The sequence below is a fragment of the Sus scrofa genome, chromosome 2, assembly GCF_054392235.1.
Source record: "Sus scrofa isolate SSC_HxYL_T2T_F1_AM1 chromosome 2, Sscrofa_HxYL_maternal_Yorkshire_Landrace_v2.0, whole genome shotgun sequence".
Taxonomy (NCBI): Eukaryota; Metazoa; Chordata; class Mammalia; order Artiodactyla; family Suidae; genus Sus; species Sus scrofa.
Genome location: NC_139384.1, coordinates 22,425,995 through 22,449,707, shown reverse-complemented (window position 1 = coordinate 22,449,707; position 23,713 = coordinate 22,425,995).

Genomic DNA, 23,713 nt, shown 5'->3' with positions numbered 1-23,713 from the left:
TGGAATCATGTACTAGTATCTATCTAAGGATAGGTCACCAAGAAAGGCATATAAGGTTAGACAGAAAGACAGAGAATCAAATGCTGTAAATGCCAATATTTAAGGACTAGATGAAAAAATGAAAGAGACAGAAGGAAAATGTTTCAATGGAAAGAATTAAGAACTACTTGGTACTTATTGGCCACAACCATTAAATAAGTCACTCATTTACTCAATCAACTAATACTTAGATTATGCTTACCATAAGCAAGGCATTATACAGGTAGGGATATGGTGATGAACAGCACAACCCAGACTCTACCTGCATGAAGCTTACTATCTAGGAAATAATTTAGATATAAACAGGTAGCTGGACAAGTCTACTAAGAGATCTTTCAAAGAGTCATGTGGGAATAGAAAGCAGATTTAAAGATATAAGAGAAAATGGATACAGTGGATAAAAACTCCTTCAAAAGGCTCAGCTATAAAGAAGAGATGGGATAGAGAGTCAGTGTTCTGGAAAGATTTCAAACATCACATGGAAGTAGGGAGCTTCTAAATTTGAGATTCAATTATTCTCTCATCAATTTCTGGGTTTCTTAAAAGTCAAATAATAGTACAAGCCATGTCTGCACTGACTATTTTGGAAGCAGCTGCCCAAGCAGACTGACTGTCCCTCTGTGTCTCCAGAGACTATCGGACCAGGCTATCACCCTATGGTCCCCACACAGCATATGTTCTTTCCTGCAATGTGAGGATATCTGCATTAGTCTACGTACATACAGAAGGCCCTTTAATTAATGCTCAGTACGCTTCACACATTAGCAAATATCACTGTGTCCCCAATGGAACTCTAAGGCATCTGGTAGACTTGTGTCTCCCTTGTGAGCCTGCTTGTTTCTCTTATAGTCAAAAGGAACAAGATACACAGTCTTAACTTTGTCCCCGAATCATGGTAATCCCTATCCCTAAACAATCTTTGACATTCAACCTCTCACTTTGTTGACTGGTTTAACTCTAAGGAGTTAAAACTTCAAATTCATGGTTATTAGCCTAATTGTCTTCATGACTTTAGTGATCAAAATATGAGAATTTGTGGTGGCATACTCAGAGAGATTAAAATGTAAATGCCAGTATTTACATATACATTCAAAAATGAAATAAAATATATTGTCACTACTCTATTTAGTTGACTATACTTAGGCTTTGCATTATAATTTGAATTAAACAGTTTTTTATGCTAATCACATTCATATATCATACTCTCCCTTAAAGCAAGATCCCTGCACGTGTCCAGGTACAAGGCAGTCAGCTTTGCCCTGACAATAATCTATACTTCTAGATCTTACTTGCCAAAATGTACCTTACTCTACAGCCGTTCATCTTAGTAATCCATCTCCCAGATATCATCATAACACTATATTTCTTCAATTGGGCAGCTCACCTACAAAAGTTTGCTGGAACTCCAGTCTGTCAAAATACACAGGTTAAATTTGCAATTTAAGCTCTGCTGCAAGCAAGGAATATTTGAAAGATCAAAACTGGGAAATAATTTTCCAAAATGTAGATTGTTTATTTTATGCATTTTGGTTGAAAGGTAAAGACAAATGACCTAGAAAAATTTCTCATCTTCTCTGAGAACCTAAGGACCTATAGTTGTGGGTATAACCCCCAAAGCATCTCAATGGATCCATTCCATTCATCAAAGGTAGTTGACCACATACCTTAGTTTTCCCAGGACAACGTAAAGTTAATGTCTACTGTCCAAAGAGATCAGTGTTCCTATGGTAACATCCTCTTTCTTTCTCAAATGTGTCCTAATTCAAACAATAAATTATTTGGTCATCTCAGACAAAGAATATCACAAAACCCCCAACAAGCTAAATGCCAAAATTGTTCCAACTTTTTAGCCAGTTTTATGTAAGTTTGATTTCAAATAAACAAACAGTCCTCCAAAATGTAAGGTAATGAAAGCTAGCACCTTTAAGAAAGAAATGTGAAAATTTCAAGTACAATAGTGCATCCAGGAACAAACAAGTATAAAGAAGTCAAACTGTCTTTTGATGCTGAGCCTGGGAAGCATTATAAATGAGAGCTGAAAGAAGTGTCCAGGACTTTAGGTCCACATTGCCAGAGTAAATCAAGGCTGCAAAGATTTTATGAGACACTAAAGAACACAGAAAGGTCTAATGAAGAAAACTCTGGTATTTTTAAAATTATTACCATTGATTTTAACTTATTAGAAAAAGTCCTGAGATTACTAGAGGCACCAAATCTGACACTATAAGTGAGTAGAAACAAATGTGTCTGGCTTTTACCATTTTGGAGGTTCTGATCTGCCTAAACCACACTCTAATACTCATACTGATGTACCTCATTGAAAGATATCCCATTAAACTACACACAAATAAGAGTGGGAAGTGCTGAATCCTGGCATTTGGTAAAATCCTCGGGCAGTTTGAATTGTCATTTTGTGCATCTGAATCTATTGTCATCTACTTAATGTCTTATTAGCATCTCTTCCTTTTCACATCAGTGTTTGTTCATGCTTGCAGCTCTGAACTTTTAAAGAGCATTATTTAATGCGTTTACTTACTCTTTATTTTATCCTTCCAAACACTCATAGAACTGTACTCGGGACCTTTTCCACACTCTCTACCCAATAGTTTCTGGATACTGCCCTAATCCAGGATCCCTGCTATTTCTCATTACCTTTTGTTAACAGACTTTTAAGTGATTTTTTGAGACAATGGGATTCTGTTTTTAGTCAAGCCAATTTCATTCAGATTTGCAAGTAAAATTTCATGAGAGGTTATATCAAGTGCTTTATTAATCTCCAAATATACATTCTAGACTCAGCATTAAATTCATGCTGTTCTTTATTTACTAGAGAACTTACTTTTCTAAGACTTTTTCTTTAATATATATGCAAAAATTTATTCCTCTCTTTTAACCTCCCTGCTATGCTTTCTGGTGGTAATAGATCACACCACTTGATATGACCTCAGAGCTGTGCTCTTCTTTTCTGGTTAAAAAAATTCAAATTAAAGTGACCAGAATGGTGTCGAAATCATCTTGAGGGCAACTGAAGGACATAAAAATACATGGCTTGCTCCCCAAAAAAGGCTTAAATAAAAACATAATATCTGCCTACAGATATCTGGAGGATTGTAAAACTATAGCAGTGAGGAGCAGAACCAGGACCAAGAGATAAGAATTATAGTGGCAGAATGTGCCTCTACATAATTCATTATTTCAGCAAATAGTTATTGAGGGTAGTCTACATACAGAGCATTATTTTGGACCTGTAGAACATGCAAAGAAAGCTAATTAAAGTTCCTGCTCTCAAGTACTTTACAACTTATTACGGTCACTTAATGCATGAGAATAAATATAACTGTCCAACTCTGGAATGCACTGAGCCATGAGCAAGGAACAGTTGGTCACTGGAGAGATACAGGTAAAAGATGAATGGTCACCTGTCAGGTAGAATGTAGGAAAGATTCCTAGATTGGGTGGATACTTTTTTATTTATTCCCTGCCCTGTTTCAGAAAGGACTCTTAATCCAGACTCTTCTGCTCCTGAATGAACTATGTATTCCATGAGCAACAGAGATATAATTTTAAAATCTCCCTTTATCAGTAAGCCAGCATCTGCAGAATCCCTTTGCCTTTGAGGACCTAGGCAAAGGGGCAGACATAGAATACACATATAAAAGTCCTTGCCAGAGAGAAAGAAGAAAAACAATCTCCATTGGCCCTGGAGAATAAGGGAAGAGAAACAGAAGGAACGTGAAGAGGTCTTCATAGTCCCCTCATTAGAATGGAACCATAGGGAGAAGGGGATGGAAGTACCACAGTAGTTAGGGGAGGTCCTCAGCCCTGCAGGAATGATGGCAGGATTCACCACCTTAGCTTGGAGGAGGCTTAGGTCTGTAGAAGTCCCAACTATGTTCAACATGCTGCAAAACGTAGTTTACTGGAGACAGATATATTATGCTGAGTATGTGAACTTGAATCGGCGCCCTTGGATTTCCAGCCTGTGTATAACATGAAGGTGATCCAGAAATGGCTATGTGTTCCACTGAGGAAACAGGAGCTGAGCAGGCAGGCAATATATCAAAGGCCTGGGGCTAGAACAAAGAGTCCACAGTGAGTTATTGTAAATGGAATCAAATGGCCACAACCATGGACTCCATTCAGATGTATCACCCTAATGTCTCAAAAGGCCAGACAATATCAGTAAGGGACCAGAACAACCGCAATACAGCCAAAGTGGGTAAAAACCCATGGATGACTAATAGACATCAGACCACTCTTTCCTCTAGTACCACGGAGTAACATAAACATCCTTTCAATTTCCAGATACCAACTTGGAGAAAAGCAGGGAAAAAGAAAGGAAATCTGAAAAGTAGCCAACATGATCAAAAATCCAAAAGCAACTATTTAAACTGGAAGGGATTTGGACATCAACACTAATTAATAAATTTCAGATTTACCCCCCCCAGCTTTCTAATAAACACATAGCCCTCTAAACCCCTACACACACGCAAACACAAGAACCCTGATACCCAGTGAGAAAGGGTTCACAGGAAAAATTTAATTCATTTTAGAAAATCAAGAAAACTAAATGTTCTCATGTATCTAAGCAGTAATGTGTATAGATCCTTGATCCCAACACGAATCCATAAGCACATATTCACATATGTGAAGCCAAATAGTTAATCATTCATCAAGAAAATCTTTCTAGAAGGTCAGGCTCTCTTTTGGTGGGGACATTGAGAGGCTCGTATACAAATTCGCATTGTTTATTTCTGTCTTCTACAATGATTACTTTCTCAAACAGAATTATTAGGCTGTTTTAATGCTATATTTTAATCTCCTTCATGTTGTTGAGTTTTAATACATTTTCTCCATACTCTGTATTGCTATTAATTTGCATTCTTGAAAAAGTCAATTACCCGTACATTACTGTACTCATTGAACCCAAGAACCGATTTATAGGAAATGTGAATTGCAGTAGCACAATTACTAAAAGAAAACTTGTCTCCTCTTTTTATACAATATCTTCTTCCCTGTGAATGCCAGCTTCTTTTCATTTTAAACTATTCTTGTAGTTTTCCAAAGAAATCAGACACTGTACACCACTGTTCCATGTACATGAACTTGATGTCACTGGGTATCATAATGGAATCATCACCCACAAAAGAATGTTACTCAGCATATATTGTATGCTCCTTTATTGCTCAACATTTATCATAACTATATGTATTTGGCCAGTCAGGTATATTAGGACAAACCATCAAATCTCAATGTGTAGAACAGATAAAGGCATGTGAAAGACTATTGCCAAAATCTGTCCTAGGTAGCTAATATTTCATTTCCCATGGAAGAAAATAAAGAGAAAAACCGAGCTAGCTTCCCTCAATTTATCATTTGGTGTTCCTAGTGAGATGAGGGAAAATAAGTTGGCAGAGCTGTCAGAAAGCATGGCTGTTGTGTCCATGAGGACTTGAGATATGGGCAAAATATTAATAAGGCTAAATGAGGTCTGGATTAAAAACCCTGGAACTGAGGAAAGGATGAAATGAAAGCACTGAAGTGGTAACAGCTTCTGAATTTACCATGCTGTGATTTCCAATTCCTCTCGAGTCTCTTAACTTTCTCCAAATATAAAAGTTCACAGAGAAATGTGACAACAGTCATACTGATCTACAAATAAATCTGTCCCCCTTTATCTGGAACTAGTTATATAGGTTAGTTTGCTTTGTAACAAGAGGTCATGGTATTTTTACTACAAAGGGTTAAAGTGCTAGGTAAAGCAGATTTCATGTGCCTTGGAGTCTAGCCAGCACAAACACAGTCAATCCTGGCCATGTCTTTTTCTTACACTGGTTACTGAAAGGCTATTAAGTCTATGAAAAGCTGTATCAAATATCAAACAAAATCCTGAAAGATGGGAAAATTGAAAAGGGACACTGAAAGCAGCCAGTCAATGCCTGAAGCCCAAAGTCTTTGTCTGCACAGTTGCTTCTTTTCATCATCTCTCAGATCATGAGTTGTTTAAGGGCTGTTAAAGGTGTCAGAAAAACAGCCTTCTTCTAAAGTTAGGCAAAGTCTGGAATGTGAATGCATGAGAACTCTATCAGATTGCTTACGCTCACCCAAACCCCTTCAGGGGAGTTTAAAAAACACAGTTGAAGACCCAATATACAATCATTCTCAGCGATCTAAAGCAATATCTAAAAGATGTCTTCTCTCTGGGTGAAAAATGAAAATGTAATTTCAAGAAAAAACTTCTCATTTTTTTTTCCTGTCTTCTCCAATCTGTCGTGAAAGGATCACACTGACGGCCTTATTTTTTACTGTGTTGAACCTTTGCTGAAAGAAAACTTGATAAAATATAATACTTGCTTTTCTGCCATCTGGGAAAAGAAAAGAGGTAGACATAATTTTAAATTGCAGGAAATGGTACAGTCATTATTGTTTGGCTTGGGAGTGCATTATTTATCATTAAAATTACAACTATCTAGGACTTATTTTCTGATATGATAACTCTGGTACCTAGGCTTCAATGAAAAATAAAATTACAAATGCATCTATTTGTAAAAATGCTAAGGGAATTTATTGACTTCATGATATCCTCCATGCCACAGGTATTAAGCAATATTTTATTATCCTTTAAATTCTCCATAGGTCATAACAAGACCCCTTGGTATCCAAAGAGACTTAAAAAAAAAAATCTCCAATTTGCATAACAAATAGGAGGAAGATTAAATTTTATTTAAGAAAAACATTTTGATTCAATTAGTTGATATGAATTTTACAAAAAAAAAACCCTTTTTTTATGCCATTCAAATCAATAAAAGTTTAGAAAGAAACTGAGAAAAATTGTGAGGTCTAAAAGTTTCTAACTTCTTAGACTTCTCCATAATTAATATCGGATTTATATATATCAGAATTCAACACAAGGTTTTATTACAATGAATTGCATTTGTTCAACAAAATATAATTGAGACTTCTGCTTCTATCAAGGAAATAACAGTGAACATATTTATCTCCCTGCTTTAAACAATTAAAAAAAAAAAGACGAAATATAGAAACAACAGTTTTTACACAATGGACAACAGGCAAGATGGCCATTCATCCAAAAAAGGAAAATAAATAAAGATGAACTGTATCAGTCAGCTTAGGCTGCTATTAAAAAAAAAAAAATACCATAGACCGAGTAGCTTAAAGAACACAAATGTACTTCTTGCAGTTCTCAAGGCTAGAAGTCTAAGATCAGGATGCCAGCATAGTTGAGTTCTGGCATGGGCCCTCTTCTTGGAATGCATACAGCTACTTACAAGCTGTGTCCTCACATGGCAGAGAGAGGGAGAGAGAAGTCTGATCTCTTTCTCCACTTCTAAGGTCACGAATCTCATCATGGAAGCCCTATTCTCATGACCTATCTAAACCTAATTACCCTCCAAAGACGCCATCTCTAAATACTGTCACATTAGGGGTTACAACTTCAACATATGGATTTTAGGGAGACGCAAACATCCCATCCATAGCATCAACAATTGCCCCAGTTTACTGAATGACATTAATAAAGGCTGGCAAAATTCCTGAGTTGAGAAGACAGTTCAGAATTCAAGGGATATATGATAGCTAGAATTTAAAAGGAAATTAATTAGAAAAAGAGAACTCCAGAAATCTGCAAAGAGTACATAATTAATCTTCATCTGAATAATGACTAGCAACAATATGTGAGGATCTATGCAAGGCATGGGAAATAATCATCAGAAATATAAGATGTAATAATCTTTGGAGCTCACAATTTTCCACTTCCCAACACATGGAGCATCAAGTAGAATCCTCAGAAGAGTATACCTTTAGGACAGGGACAAATTAGCCATAAAGAAACTGCCTAACAGCTCAAAAGGATCAAACTGTTTCCAAGTAACTGCTAGTCTCCATAAGGAAGCTCCCAAAATATTTAAGAAAATATAAAAACTCCATCATCTTACAAAGTATAATTTACAATGCCTGGCATCCATCAAAAATTACCAGGCATGCAACAAAACAGTAAAATATAAAATCATAATAAAACAAAAATCGATCAATAAAAACAGACCCAGAAATGATAGAGACGACAGAATTAGCAGATAATGACAACAAAGTAGCTACTATAAATATACCTCATGTGTTCTAGAAGGTTGAACAAAGTGAGTATAAGACATGGCATCTAAATACTCAATCATTTAGAGATGAAAGATTCAATATCTTAAAGAGCAAATTCACCTGATAGGATTATTATCATTTAGAACACATAGAAGAATAATTAGTGCTCTTGAAGACATAACAATTGAAACTATATGAAATAAAACACAGAGGATAAAAGACTGAAATTAAATGAAAAGAGACCCAATTAGCAGTGAGAAGATAAAAAAGCAGACTAAAATGCATATAATTGGAGTCCAAAGGAAAAGGAGAAGCAGGAAAAATAGGAAAAAAATTTTTGAAGAAATAATAGCCAAAAATTATCACAATTTGATGAAAGTTATAAGTCCACAGATCCAAGAACTTCAGTGAACCTCAATCACAAGAAATGTGAAGAAAATCACACCAAGTCCTATCATAATCAAACTGCTCAAAACCAGTTTGAAGATTAAAACTTAAAAGCAGTTAGAAAAAAAAAAGGAAAAGAGCAACAAAGAGAAGAATGGCAGAAGACTTCTTCTCAGAAACAATGCAAGCCAGAAGACATGAAAAACATCTTTAAAGTACTGAATAAAAAACTAGTGAATATTTTCCAATAATTATGACAAAATAAAATAATCACTTCTTTATTTGAATTATGTGTCATTTAGACTGTTTTAATCCATGATTAGCTGATCTTAGTGATCTCACTCATGCATCTGCAGTCAGCTGGTTAGTCAGTTTAGGCATTAGTGAACCTAGTATTGCCTCAGCACAGATGACTTAGCTTTATGCATAAATTCCCATTAGCAGGCCAACCTGCTAATGGGAATTAGCAGGACTTATTCTCATGAAAGGCAGAGGTCTAAGACTAAGAAGTCTCAATGTCACAAAAAGGAAATAGAAATGCAGTCACCTTTCAAGCCCCTGCTCATGTTACATTTACTAACAGTCCATCATCTAAAACAAGTCAAGTGGCCAATCTCAGAGTGGGAAGGAATTACAGCATTTTTCATATTACAAGACAAAATATGGATACAGTGAAGCCATTAATTGGGAGCAGAATCACAATCAATCTATTATGCACATCTGTTGTAATGAGAATGGCTTAACTTACCTACCAGTAAATACATGCACATACAAACACTATGTAATCTGCATAAAAGTAACCTTAGAATTTACTCTGCTTATACATATTTTTAAACCTCTTTCTCAACATGAGTAATAATCACAAAACTATGGTTGTCAGAGAATTAAGAACACAGGGAGAAAGGTAAAAGAATACATGCATGGAGAAAGAAAAAGGAATGTATGATGAGAAGTTATGCTTGCAGTAAATTGAATCTGGGATATTTTAGGGTATTGAGAAATGTAAGAAACCAGGCAGATGGGGGGTAGAGGCCAAAGGGGAAGAGAGAGGGTGCAAAAGAGATACAAGATAACATGATCAAGAAGAAGCAGATACAGAGTTCCTGCTGCAGTTCAGTGGGTTAAGAACCCAACACTGTCTCTCTGGGGATGCGGATTTGATCCCTGGCTTCACTCGGTGGGTTAAATATCTGGCATTGCTGCAAGCTGTGGCATAGGTCACAGAGGCAGTTTGGATCCTGAGTTGCTGTGGCTGTGGTGCAGGTCAGCAGCTCTGGGTCAGATTCGACCCCTGGCCCAGGAACTTCCATAAGCCACAGGAAGAACCTGATTTAAAAAAAAAAAGAACCTGATAGTGAACCAAAATTTTCTCTGGCCAAAGTTTATTTTCTCCTTTTCTGGATTTGCAACCTGAAACCAGTAGGTAAAATTTATAAGTGAGTGTACTAAGGAAAAGTCCAGACTGAAATTTCTGAAATGGATAGCTCTATTTAAGGAAAAATCAAGTTTATACTGATCTGTGATTTCCAAAATAGGGTACAATCCTTCCACTAGTCATCAGTTTTCAGAAGAGATGAAAAGGAAAGGATTCTAATCTATAATTGGAATGTAATGCAATGTTTCTATGAAGCAGTAATGAGTTTGCTTTCTTCTACAACTCACTTAGCTACGGCGTCCTAATTGCATGGCACTTCTGCCTGAGTAATGTAACAATGGACTCTGCTATTGACCTTTAATAGAAACTATAATTGTATTAAAAACAATTATATTGTAGTTATGCTTGAGTGATACAGACAGTGGTATTCATTATTATGTTTAACAGAAAATTTGCTTAATTTTCTAGTGAACTGATCTCATACAAATTAAATTTGTAACGTAAAATATATTTTTTAAAACCCAATTATATTTTGGATGCTACATTTTTTACGTTAAGTAATATTTTCAAGAAGAAAATATAATTCATAATCTTCTAAATTTAATTCCTTTGTGCTGGTATTGAATACAGGAATTCCAAGAGAAAAAAGATAGATGTAGAAGGTGTAAGGGAAAAAGAAAGCAAGGAAGGAAGGAAAAAAAAGAAGGAAGGGGGAGGGAGTGAAGTTGCAAAATGAATACATAGTATAACCTCCTTTGGGATATGTGTAAATAATTTTTGAAAGTATAGGAAACAGTGATTAAATCTGGGAAATAGAACTAAAGGTGTTCAAACATAGACTGGGTGGCAAGTGCAATACAGTGTGAAGTAGTAGTCTATTCTAGCATCTTGAGTCCAAGTCAAAACCCAAAGCACAAAGAAATAAGCCACTGGAGAGGCCAGAAAAATATCCAACCAGCATCATTAACTATTATTTACAAACTTATTTTCACATACAACATAATCTAAATATAAAGAATGCTGTTTTTAAGGTAATGGTTATATTTAAGTATGTCTTCATCTTGAAAATTTTAAAGAGAGGCAGTATGGTATACTGAAGAAGTTGACAAATCCAACCTGCTACCTGTTTTTGTATATGAAATCTTATTGTAAATAAAGCTATACCCATTCATCTCTAACTGCTTCTGCACTAGAATGGCAGAGTTGAATAGCTGCAGCAGAAACTATATGGTCCGCAAAGCCTAAAACATTCACTATTTCTCTCTTTACAGAGAAAGTTTATCGATTCCTACTTTAATGGAAGGAGTTGAAAGGATGATAGGAAAAGTAACTGGCACAGGAGAAAAATGAGGAAATAAAAATAGATTTAAGAATAAGGAGAAAAATAACCAAAGAAAAAGCTAAAAGAAAAAAGTGAATTGGAATTTTACTACTTTTCATTATTTATCCATGAAAAAAATTGGACTTCTATTTTTTTGCTTAAAAATTATTCTGTTTAGGAGTTCCCATCGTGGCGCAGTGGTTAACGAATCCGACTAGGAACCATGAGGTTGAGGGTTCGGTCCCTGCCCCTGCTCAGTGGGTTAACGATCCGGCGTTGCCGTGAGCTGTGGTGTAGGTTGCAGACGCGGCTCGGATCCAGCGTTGCTGTGGCTCTGGTGTAGGCTGGTGGCTGCAGCTCCGATTCAGCCCCTAGCCTGGGAACCTCCATATGCCGCGGGAGCGGCCCAAGAAATAGCAAAAAAAAAAAAAAAAATTATTCTGTTTTAAAGAAAATTTCTATCAAGAATTTTTCAGGTACGACATTTGCATAGGAACCAACAAATCCAGTGTTGGAACAACATACATGAATGGAGGCTTTATACATGATGAAAGTGTCATTGCACATCTATGAAAAGATAGTGAATATTTTGGTAGGTAGAATTAAAAATGTAGTACTATATAAAAATTTTTAAAGAGAACAAACTGACTCACAACAAGTCACTCCTTATATTCTCCTATATAAGAATATGGACTCCAAGTGGAGCAATGTTCTCAATATTAAAGAAAAACTGTAAAGCTAAAAGAAAAAAATTAAAAATATCTATGTGACTAAAGGATTAAGGAAGACCTCTCCATTTCCCCACTCCCCAGCCCCATCTCAACCCCTGCATTTTAGCAAGTCTTTCTTTCTTTCTCTTTCTTTCTTTCTTCCCCTTTCTTTCTTTCTTTCTTTCTTTCTTTCTTTCTTTCTTTCTTTCTTTCTTTTTCTTTCTTTCTTTCTCTTTCTTTCTTTCTTTCTTTCTTTCTTTCTTTCTTTCTTTCTTTCTTTCTTTCTTTCTTTCTTTCTTTCTGTCTCTCTCTCTCTCTCTCTCTCTTCCTTCCTTCCTTCCTTCTCTTTTTCTTTTTCTTTTTCTCTTTCTTTCTCTTTTTTTTTTTTTTCTGGCCATGCCCATAGTACAGGGAAGTTCCCAGGCCAGGAAGTGAATGGGCACCACAGCAGTGAACCAATCCACTGCAGTGACAATGCTGGACTCCTTTACCTGCTGTGCCACAAAGGAACGCCTCAGTAAGCCTTGAAATTAGAAAAGGTATGTCTTATTTTTCAAAAATCAGCTTGTCAATGTCCACCCAAAAAAGACTGTTGGAGTTTATATCAATCTGGGGAGAACTGACATTATAACAATATAGAAGGTTTCAGTGCATGAATATAGTATCCTCTCCATTTATCTAGCACTTTAATTGGTTGTATTATGGAATAACAGATGGTGTATTGTTGCACATCTGGATTTTGTCTTCTTCCTGAATAGAATATTGGGTTTTGTTACATAAGGCAGTGTATTTACACGTAACCTGCTTGATCATTTTAGTTCTTAATTTTGTGATACATCAGAGTGGTTCTATAGTATCATTTATTCTAGAGCTAAATTAGCCCTACTTCTACAGCATGGCCTTTCGAGGTTCCCTACTGAACTAGAGACTGAATGCTGAGGGGGTTCAACAAGGTCACTCTACTTTGGATAGAACTTCAGTGCCTTTCAGTGTACAATCTCAAGTCAGCTCACAACTCTCCAGCAGCTGTTTTGTCTCCAGTAAGATGTTCTTTTTGGGGAAATGGAATCTCACTTTGTATGTGTGCAGATTAGTATTTGGCCAAAGAATCAAGTGAACCCCTGTGCAGATTTACAACCCTTTTTCCTCACATGACTTTCTTCTCCACAATTCCCCCCTTCTATCCCACAAGTTACAATTTCCTCATTAGCCTCAAACTCTATAAACTCAGAATACTCAGCTCAATGATACCAATAGGTTCTACCTGGGCTCTTTCTTCCTGCAGTCCAGAGGGTGGTTCCAGGCAAAAATCTACTGCCTTGTAGTAATACAAATGTCCCATTTATGGCATGGCTACCACATTCTTTGTCATTTTAGATGAAATTTCCAAGGTCGGCCTAATGCAACTCATTTGCCTTTCCCTGTGCAGGTGTAAAAGCTCTAGCCAGATGTGCTTCATCAAATTGTCTTATAAGCACTTTATATTGCAGGAAAGGCCATTTTATCTTTTTATATTTAGATTTCTCACTATATTTTTCAGACTGCAGTTGGTTTGGGGCTAAGAAGATGAACTAGAGACAAGCTTTCCAGTAGGTAATTAATCACTTGTAATCAGCACTTATAGCCATTCACAGAAGGTGAGAGTCAAGTGGAGAAAGAAGTGACTTTACCATCTTTTCAGGGTTATTACAGATCCTGCTAAGGTTATACTCATTAAAATTGCTATTAACTTTTCTTCCCCCATCAGGATAGCTAATTAATTTTTCCTTATATTTTAAGATTAAGGCAATTAAGGGGAAAAAATGAGTTAACATGTCCATATATGGGGTAAATGATTCCTTTAGGAAGTTGTGAGAAGAGCTTCAAAAAAGACATATGAAAACGGAATTACGCTAAGTTATTCTGAGGCCCAGTTCACAAGGAAAAAGTCAGCAGTCAGTGGATACTTTATATATCTACCTCACCTAAATTCTTCTGTCTTATCTTCCTGGACAGTGTTTTTCATTTTGATTTAGAATATCCAGGTTTTACAAATACTAATGTTTATATAATTTAAGGTAGACTCTCTAAGAAAATGAATATTAAGACCTTCCTAGGACCTATTAAGGGGCCATGAAAATGGTAAACCTACTCTTGTTGGTATATTCTTTAGCAAACTGCATTTTAAAAAATCTTCAATCTGGGTAATGACATTTTTATACTCCATCTTATCATCAGTGATTTTACATTATCTGTGGTTAGTTTATTCTTTATATTTCCCATTCTTTTCTGTGCCATCTGCATAATCAGGGTAAATGCCTACACTTTAAGAGTAAAACAGTCAATATTTTAAGCATTTACAATGTACTAGATAACCTTCTAAAGTCCTTCAAGTATATTAACTCATTTAATCCTGTTACTACTTTCTGAAGTAGATACTATACTAGGCTTTCTATATTTTAAAGATGTGGACACTGAAGCATAGAAACACACACGTCTTGTTCAAATAGTAGAGCTAGCCTCCAAACCCAGAACCAGGCTCAAGAACAAAAACCATTTTATATATATAAAGAACCTGGGCTCTTAAACATTATGTTCTTCGGCTTCCCTTTAATTTAAGGATGTTGCAGGTTGGAAGAACATATAAGATTTTGTACAGTATCCTGGACACCAAGGTATCAGGAGTGTCTGGATCTAAGAACACCTAGTCAAATGTTGATTGGCAGATGCTGCACATTTAGAGCCCATGAGGTCAAGAATGAGACTCCAGAAAACAAAATCAAATATTTTACACATTTCCCTGTCCAGGTAATGCCTTATCCCATTGCTATTATTTGATATGAGTTGATATGATGATGAGAAGGGGCTGCACTAGAATGGACAGTGAAAGATGTTGCAATGAGAGATTCCTTTGAATAAGCTAGTGTATTTACTATTTCAGCCTCATTTGAGATGCCCCCTTATTTACTTTCAAGACCCAAAAAACATCATTTATGATGTCAAAAAAAGATTTCCTTAAATTAAGCAAGCCAAATTGATCTCTGTCTTTATGACATTATCCTGGTGACTTCAGTAAGGCCAGAACTACTGATGAGAGTGAAAAAAAGGTCTTCAGGGATCAGTAAAGCAAACAGCTACAGATAACCAGAGCCTCTCTTCTTCTTCTGCTTATCAATATCTAGAAATATTAGTTGCAATTATACAATTAGCACTATATACAAAAATAAATATCTAGATATGATCTTGAAAATTCATATGCAGTAAGTCTGAGGGAACCCAGACATTTCTATTTTTAAAGCTTCATTATGACTTTGCTATCCAGCCAGAGTGGAGAACTGCCTTAGATGAGCAAGGGGATGCAATAGCGTGGGAAGTAGAGAGCTATGCAAGTACATAAAGGAACACCCAGTCTGGTTTAGGAGGCAGGGTGCAGAGGACTCTTTAGTGGGCATGGAATTGAAGCTGAGACTTGAAGAGTGAGGAAGGTTAAGTCACTAAGAGGAAGCACCTAAAGAAAACAGGGTATTTGAAAACCCAAAGGACCTAAATAAGAATGGCTGGAGGAAGCTAATTATGACTGGGAGCTTTGATCACAGCAGGCGGGAGTAGGGCTGAAGGTGATTAAAGGTTCCCCAGGGAGGGCACTCCACAGAAGAGAGCCCACTTACAAAAGAACTCCATTGTCTTTCACTGATTCCAGCCTTAAGAATGAACAGGTTATATCCAAAACTGCTGTTTGGGAATTTTCCCCTCAGGTTACTACCTATAGCCTGACACATTCCTCAGAAAAACGAGGTCTGTCCAGCTGGCTGGGGCTCATGGAATTGTTACTGGAAGCTTGCCTGACTTTCTTCAGCAACCAGTCATGGAAAAAAAACTGTCTCTCACTTAACCCCAAAGTTATTCTAAATAATTTCTATAAACCCAGCCTATTTCCTCATTTACTTAATTCCAACTCCTTATAATACAATCATGTCTGTGTGGGAAGCCACTTTGTGAGTAAAATATTCATTTAATATTAAATTTTAATTACACAAATAATACATGAAAATATTCTCCGTATAAATAATTGAAACATTAGACATATGTTTTCTTTAACCTCTCTGCCTATCTTAATTCCTTCCTCAAATGTAACCACTGCTACCAATTTACTGTGTGTTTTTTCAGACTCTTTCTACATGCACTCACAGAAAATATGCAGCATTATATTATCAGTTTTCTTTTAAAGAGTTGCATAAATAGCATCATATTGAGCTATTGCTTTTTTCACACAATACTTTTTCTTGGAAACTGAGCACTGCTTTGAACAAAATAAATACCCAATAAATAAATAAATAAAAATATAATGAATAAATACATGATAATTTCAAGGATTAATCATTTCAGGCTCCTCAGTGAACAGCCTTAAGTTAGAATCCTGGCTCTGCTACTCACTCATACTTGACTTTGGACATATCATAACTTCATTTAAGACACTTCTTTGCCTTTAAAATGGAGATAATATTGTTTGTCTTGCAGAATTATTGTAGTAAAGCACCTAGAACAGTCTTTCCTAGGGGGAAAGAAAAGATTTTATTTCTGCCGCATCTTCATAAAGCTTGGCACGGCACTCTCCTTCTAACCAGATAGGTGGTTGACGGTCTACGAGCGAAATCTTCCCAGTGCCTCCTGGAAGTGCCCACCTTGCCATCCCAATCAGTGTGTCCCAATCATGGTGTTCTATCTTAAAGAGGCTTCTCTTCCTGAGGAAGCTGTGTCCACTTGCTGGGTCACATGGCCTCATCTCTGCACCTGAGTAGTTCATTCCACATCTTGGTCTTTTCCATTCACCTCTACAGTTCAGATCCTAGTTGCAGCTTTCCAGGATTAGAGTCCTAACTTTGTGACTAATCTCTCAGTCTACAGAATCTTACATACTTAACACAATTCTTCTTTAGCCCTAATTACCAATAACTCTTTCACCCAGGATAAGAGTTACCATTCTTGAGCCTGGTATTTAGGGCTTTGCACCATTTGGCCCCAAGTGATGTTTCCAAATTTGCTTCTCATTCCCCGTATGCCAATAGTTCCAACAAAATCAACTGTTCTCTGTTGACTCTTTCCTGTGCTCTTGATCTCTGTGTCTTTGCTCTTGTTGCTCCCACTATCTCAACTCTCATCTCTGCACATTTAATTATTTATCTTGTACCCTCATCTCTGCACATTTAATTCCACCAAAATATAATATAGTGAATTTAAACAAAGGGTAAAGCCACACATATATGAGTTAAAATCATTGTCCCATCCTCAATTAGGTATATGACATGTCTTCTGATGTCTGTTGTTTTTTTTCACCTATTAAACTGATATAATAAGAGAAACTACTTTACAGGACTTGAAGACCAATTTAGATAATGTTATATGAACAATTAAGCAGATAACTGGTGCTAGGTAATTATCAACTGTCACTTCAATACTATTTAAGCTCTATTTCAAGTTCCATTGCTTCCATACGGTCTTCCCTGGCCCTGCAAAATATTACATTATTTCTAAAAAGCAATAGCATTTCATGTGTACCTCTTTTAAGGTATTTACAACTTCACATTTTACTGTGGTCACATTTTCCATGATCACAATTTTTTTAACCCAAAACTGCCATTTATGAGCACTCAATGGAAAGCAATGCTCTGACTGTTCTGTTGCAGATAGATATGTCTTGCAACATTTCATTTCACAGAACCTGGAAACAGAGTGAGCATGTCCTCTGGAACAGAGAAAAGAAAGCAGCAATAAACATTTGTTTGGTAGCGGAAATTTTTCAGGACAACATATACCGTGAGTTTATCAGAAAATAAGAATTTGGAGTTCCCGTCACGGCTCAGTGGTAATGAACCCAACTAGTATCCATGAGGACACAGGTTCAATCCCTTGCCTTGCTCAGTGGGTTAAGGATCTGGCGATGCTTTGATCTGTGGTGTAGGTTGCAGATGAAGCTCAGATCCAGAGATGCTGTTGCTGTGGTGTAGGCCAGGAGCTGCAGCTCCAATTCGACCCCTAGCCTGGGATGTGGCCCTAAAAAGACAAAAAATAATAATTATCATTAGCAGCCAATATTAAATATACATAATCTTTGATATATACATATATACACATAATCTCCGTGCGCATATATGATTTCAGTATGTTTACCTACACTACTGTATAATATGCTCTGTAGTTATTATAGCATAATTCTATTACAAAATCCAACATAAAATTATGTGTGCAAAACCTATAAACTAGTATATGTTTTCCTGAATAAATGCTTTAAACTTTAAATCCAGGGAAAAGGATAGCTACCTTTAAAAATTTAGCACCAGATTTCAATAGAGACTGAAGAGCTTAATAAAAAGGTGTCATTAAATACTTTTATTTTGTCAGGTCCTACCTTCCATCAGGAGGAAGCTTAGCAGGAATAGTAGGTCAGGTATGAAAAAAAAAGATTCTGCTGATTGAAAAAATAATAGTCATGCTAGGAAGTGTAGTATGTAAGTACATATTCATTCCATTCCATTTTCTAACTCCCAGAATAGAGTGACGTCAGTAAAGGACAAAACCAGTTAGGCTTCTCTTGAGATTCAAATTTTTTTATATGCTAATAATTTGGGAAGGTCTCTTCACTAGGACACTGAGAAATGGCAAAAGAAAAGCCAAAAGGTACTTTGATTCCAGGAACTGCTGAGCTATAGATAAGTCCAATGGCTAGAACCTACACTGTAGCAAAAGAATCACAGTTCCATATTTAAAGCAGAAGATGAATATATTCTGTTGATAAAATGGAAGATTAGTGTGAAAGGTGTCAAAGTGTACTTAAGTTTTTATATTTCCATGAATATTGCTCTAAATTGTGTATAAATGTTTCATATTTTAGATATTAGTTCATTGTCATGCTTATTTAAAGATAATTGCATTTTCATACAAAAAAAGCATAATTTTTGAGCTAAAAAGAGCTAGAAAATTACTTAATCTTACCCTCTCATATCTGAATGTCTTATTCAAGGTCACCCTGCAAAAGCAATGGTTGGAACAATTGCTTGCTTCCTAGTTTAGGTAGCACGCTATTTACATTGTATGGTTCTATGTATAGACATAGGTACCTATCCATTAGCTATGTGATTTTGAGCAAAAACTCAGTTTCCTTATATAGGGGTCATAATTGTGTTTATTCATAAGGTTAAAGTAATCTTCATAAAAATGACAGACATGCTCCACAAAAAGACACTGAAAATATCTGGAATAATAACACATCCAAAAGTATTATTATAATTAGTTATTATTATTGTGTCGAAATACAAAACTCCATCAAACCTAAATGGGATGCAATGTTTATAGCAGTGTTTCTCAATTCAACTTCATTTAAGGATATCCTAAAGAGCCCCTTTGAAACACAAGCCCAGACAAAGTATATCTGAAATTCTAGAGAAGCATTCTAGAATTATGGGCTTTTTTAATGAGTTTTCTCAGAGAATTTTGATACAATCCAGTCAGCACCGGCCCACAGATCAGCATTTGGGAATCATGACCAAGACTGCAGAAATGCAATCCAAGAAAATTTCTCTATCCAAAGAGAGGGATAAAAGAGAGGTTTTTACAAGTGTCTTCAGGAATCTTTTGGTTGATAAATATGTTCATTATCCTAACTGTGGTAATGGTTTCATGGATGTATGCATATAGCAAAATTTATAAAATTTATAAAATTTAAGTATGTGAAATTTATTGTATGCATTTATAGTTCAATAAAAAATTTTCTTAAAATGCCCACTGTGGGAATTCTTAAGCAAAAGAAGCTTCATTTGAATTTTTATTCAAAATCACATTGCAGACAAAAAAAAAAATAGAAAACACAACATAACATATATAATATAAATATTCACAAAATATTTAAATAAAATCTTCAAATAAAGAAATATAAAAGGCTTTATGTAAATCAATGAAGTTATAACACTCCTCCACATAATATACAAAAATAAACTCAAAATGACTTAAAGACTTAAATGTAAGACATGACACAGTAAAACTCCTAGAAGAGAACATAGGCAAAATAGTCTCTGACATAAATCATAGAAAGGCAAAAGAAATAAAGGCAAAAATAAACAAATTGGACCTAATCAAACTTATTGCACAGCAAAGGAAACTAAAACAGAACAAAAATATTTGTAAATGATGCAACCAACAAGGCCCTAATTTCCAAAATATATAAACAGCTTACAGAACTGAATATCAAAAAAACAAACAACCCAATCAAAAAAATGGATGGATAACCTAAATAGACATTTCTCTAAAGAAGATGTACAGATGGCCAACAGGCACATGAAAAGATGCTTATCATTGCTAATTATAAGAGAAATGCAAATCAAAACTACTATGAGGTATCACAACAGTCAGAATGGCCATCATCAAAAAGTCTGCAAATAATAAATGTCGCAGAGAGTATGGAAAAAAGGGAACCCTTCTACACTGTTAGGAAGAATGTAAATTGGTGCAGCCACTATGGACAACAGTACGGAGGTTCCTTAAAAAACTAAAACTAGAGTTACCATATGATCAAGCAATCCTGTTCCTTGGCATATAACCAGAGAAAACTCTAATTCAAAAAGACACATTCACTCCAATGTTCATGGCAGCACTATTTACAACAACCAAGACATGGAAGCAACCCAAATGTCCATCGACAGATGAATGGATTAAGAAGATGTGGTATGTATACTCAATGGAACATTATTCAGCCATTAAAAGAAAGAAATAATGTCATTTGCAGCAACATGGATGGACCTAGAGATTATCATATTAAATTAAGTCAAAGGGAGAAAGACAAATATTATATGGTATTACTTATATGCAGAAATTTTAAAAAGTGATATAAATGAATTTATTTACAAAACAGAAACAGACTGTTAGATACAGAAAACAGACTTATGGTTACCAAAAGGGAAAATGGGAGAGGAGGGGAAGGAATAAATTATAGGTTTGGGATTAACAGATACAAACTACTAAATATAAAATATATAAACAACAAGGTCCTACTGTATAGTACAGGGAACCATATTCAATATCTTATAATAACGCATAAAAATCTTAAAAATAATACATCTGTATATAACATATACAGACATATGTATAAATGAATCACTCTGCTATAAACCTGAGACTAACACAATATTGTAAATTAACTATGATTCAATAAAAAAATTTTTTAAAATACAAACATAGACTACAAAGGATTCATCCAAAAATAAAAGCATAAAGATAGAATGGAAAAAATATACCAATCAAACATTAGCCTAAAGAAAACTGGTGGGGTTACATTAGCATTATACGTTATACTCTTAAGAAAATATTTTGAGGGATAAAGATATTAATTATAATATAATATTTAAAAGTTCAATTCACCAGAAAAATATAAGAATTCTATATATACTTTATAGTATAATCTTAATACATAAAGTAAAATATGTATGAATTAACAGAAATTTACAAATCCACTATCAATATGAGAAAAGTTCAATCTACTTCTGCCAATAATTCATAAAGCAAACATCTAGAATAATGTATTCAATTACAAAATGCATATTTTTTAAAGAACACCTTTTTTTAAATAACTGTGTATTAGGCCACAAAGCATGTTCAAACAAATATCAAAAAATGGACCTAGTATAGACAACATTTTCTGAATTCATTTTCTCTAAGGAAAAATGTAATGTCAAAATGATAACTTTAAAAAATAATTAAAACTGAAGAAAGGAAATAAAGATGAGTATTAAAAACCAATTAAAGGAAAAACAAAGACATACAAAAAATCAAGATCAAGAAAAAAAGACACAAGTGAGATATATTAAGAATAAAAATAGGATATTATTACAATTATGACAAGGCTAAAATTTTTAAAAAAGAATTTGCTATAAAAATGTGTCAGCAAATTTCAAAATGTTGAGAAAAGGTCTAAAACTGACTATAAGAAAAAATTTAAAAGGCATATTTAACAACTGCATTACGGAAATGAAATCAGTACCTACTCAAATACTCGCACACACAAACACACACTCAAACACACACGGCCTATATGCATCTAGAAGTAAATTCTATCAAAATTCAAGGGACAGATCATTTTGATCTATACAAATTTTTCCAGAGAGTCAGGAATAAAGGAGAATATTCCTCAACTCATTTTATGAGCTTAGTTTTTAAAATAATATCAAAATCTGAAAAGGTCAGTATAAGAAAAATATGAGCAAGAAAAACTCACTTATGATATAATTATAAACACTATTAGCAAAGCAAATCAGCAATACATTTTTAAAAAATCACTTCTAAGCTGAATTTAACCTAGGAATTCAAGAATGCTAAACAACAGAAAATCTACTAATGTAAAAAAATCCATATATGTAGTCTGGCCGTCATCCATTTTTTTTTCAGCCTCTTATCTAGAACTCACTCCAATCATATCTTTATCCCCTTTACTCCTCTAAATCTATTCTTGTCAAGGTCATTAGTGAATGATTTTGCTGAACCCAACAGTCAATTCTAACTCCCTTTTAATTTAATCTATTAACAACAATTGAAAGTTGATCCATCCTTCTTCCTGGAAATATTTTCTATGTTGGCTTCCAGAATATTGCAATACTTTCTTCATTTTTTTCTACCTTATTGTCTATTTTGTTCACCTCTATAGCCCTAATTTCTTGAACAAGTTAGTCTTATAGGAGGTGCTCAATACGTATTTTTTTTTTAATTTTTAAAAATTTATTGAGAATCTTAGCCCTTCAACTAGTTTCCAAATCACTGTTTGGGAATGAGGAGTAAAAATCCTACAGAAGTACAATCTCTGCCTTAATTTATGCAGTGGACTAGTTAAAAGACTAAGTCTGCTGATTCCCAGTTCAATGCTCTTTCCAGCTACCTCTAATATTTGAATTTCGATTTCTTCTCATATTAGGGTCTGTTAAAATATATCTTATTAAGTTTGCAACTTTTGAAAATCATAAAAATAACTAGGTAAATCACCCTACATGTTAGGGGAAAAAAATGCACTATCAACCACAGAAAGATAACATCTGGGTTTCTAAACCTAAGGATTTTATTAATCAGTATTTCACAGCTGGAGAAATGCATGTCAATTTATTGTGTTCATTTAAATTCATCCCTTTAAATATATGAGTTCTTTGAGGGAAGAGATCCTGTCTTACTCATCTTTGTGTTCTCAGCACATAAACCTGTGCTTGGCACATAGTTGGCATTAAATGTCTGATGAAGAAGTGAATAATGAATTAATGGATGAAAGCTGTAATGAAGATTAGGTTTCTCTATTTAGAATCTAAAGTTTTACTATGGGAACAATTGTTTTTGAATTTGGGGAGTCCGAAGTCGGGAACTGGGTCTTTTCTCTTGCTCGGAATTCTTAGGCAACTTTTCACAAACCCCTGATCTATTCCTGATCTTTACTTTTACATTTGGAATAGTGGTTTGAATGTGTTTCTCAAGTATCAAAATTCTATTTAAGCAGCATTTTTCAAGTCCTTGCAAATCCTTAAGTGAAAGGAGACACATTCACCAAGAATTATTATTTTACAATAGCATAGAAGAGAAGGATTCTTCAAACCAGTTTGCAAAAACAGCCACTTCAGCGGCTTCCTATCTCTGCCCCAGTTTTCTAAATCAGCCAATAATAATTATTCCCTATAAATCAGACCTCCCTGAAGTTTTCCAGTTCTTTAAAGTTGCAGCAAGCTGGCTGTTTTTCCCATATTATACTTTATGTCTTTGTTTTGTTTGCACAGC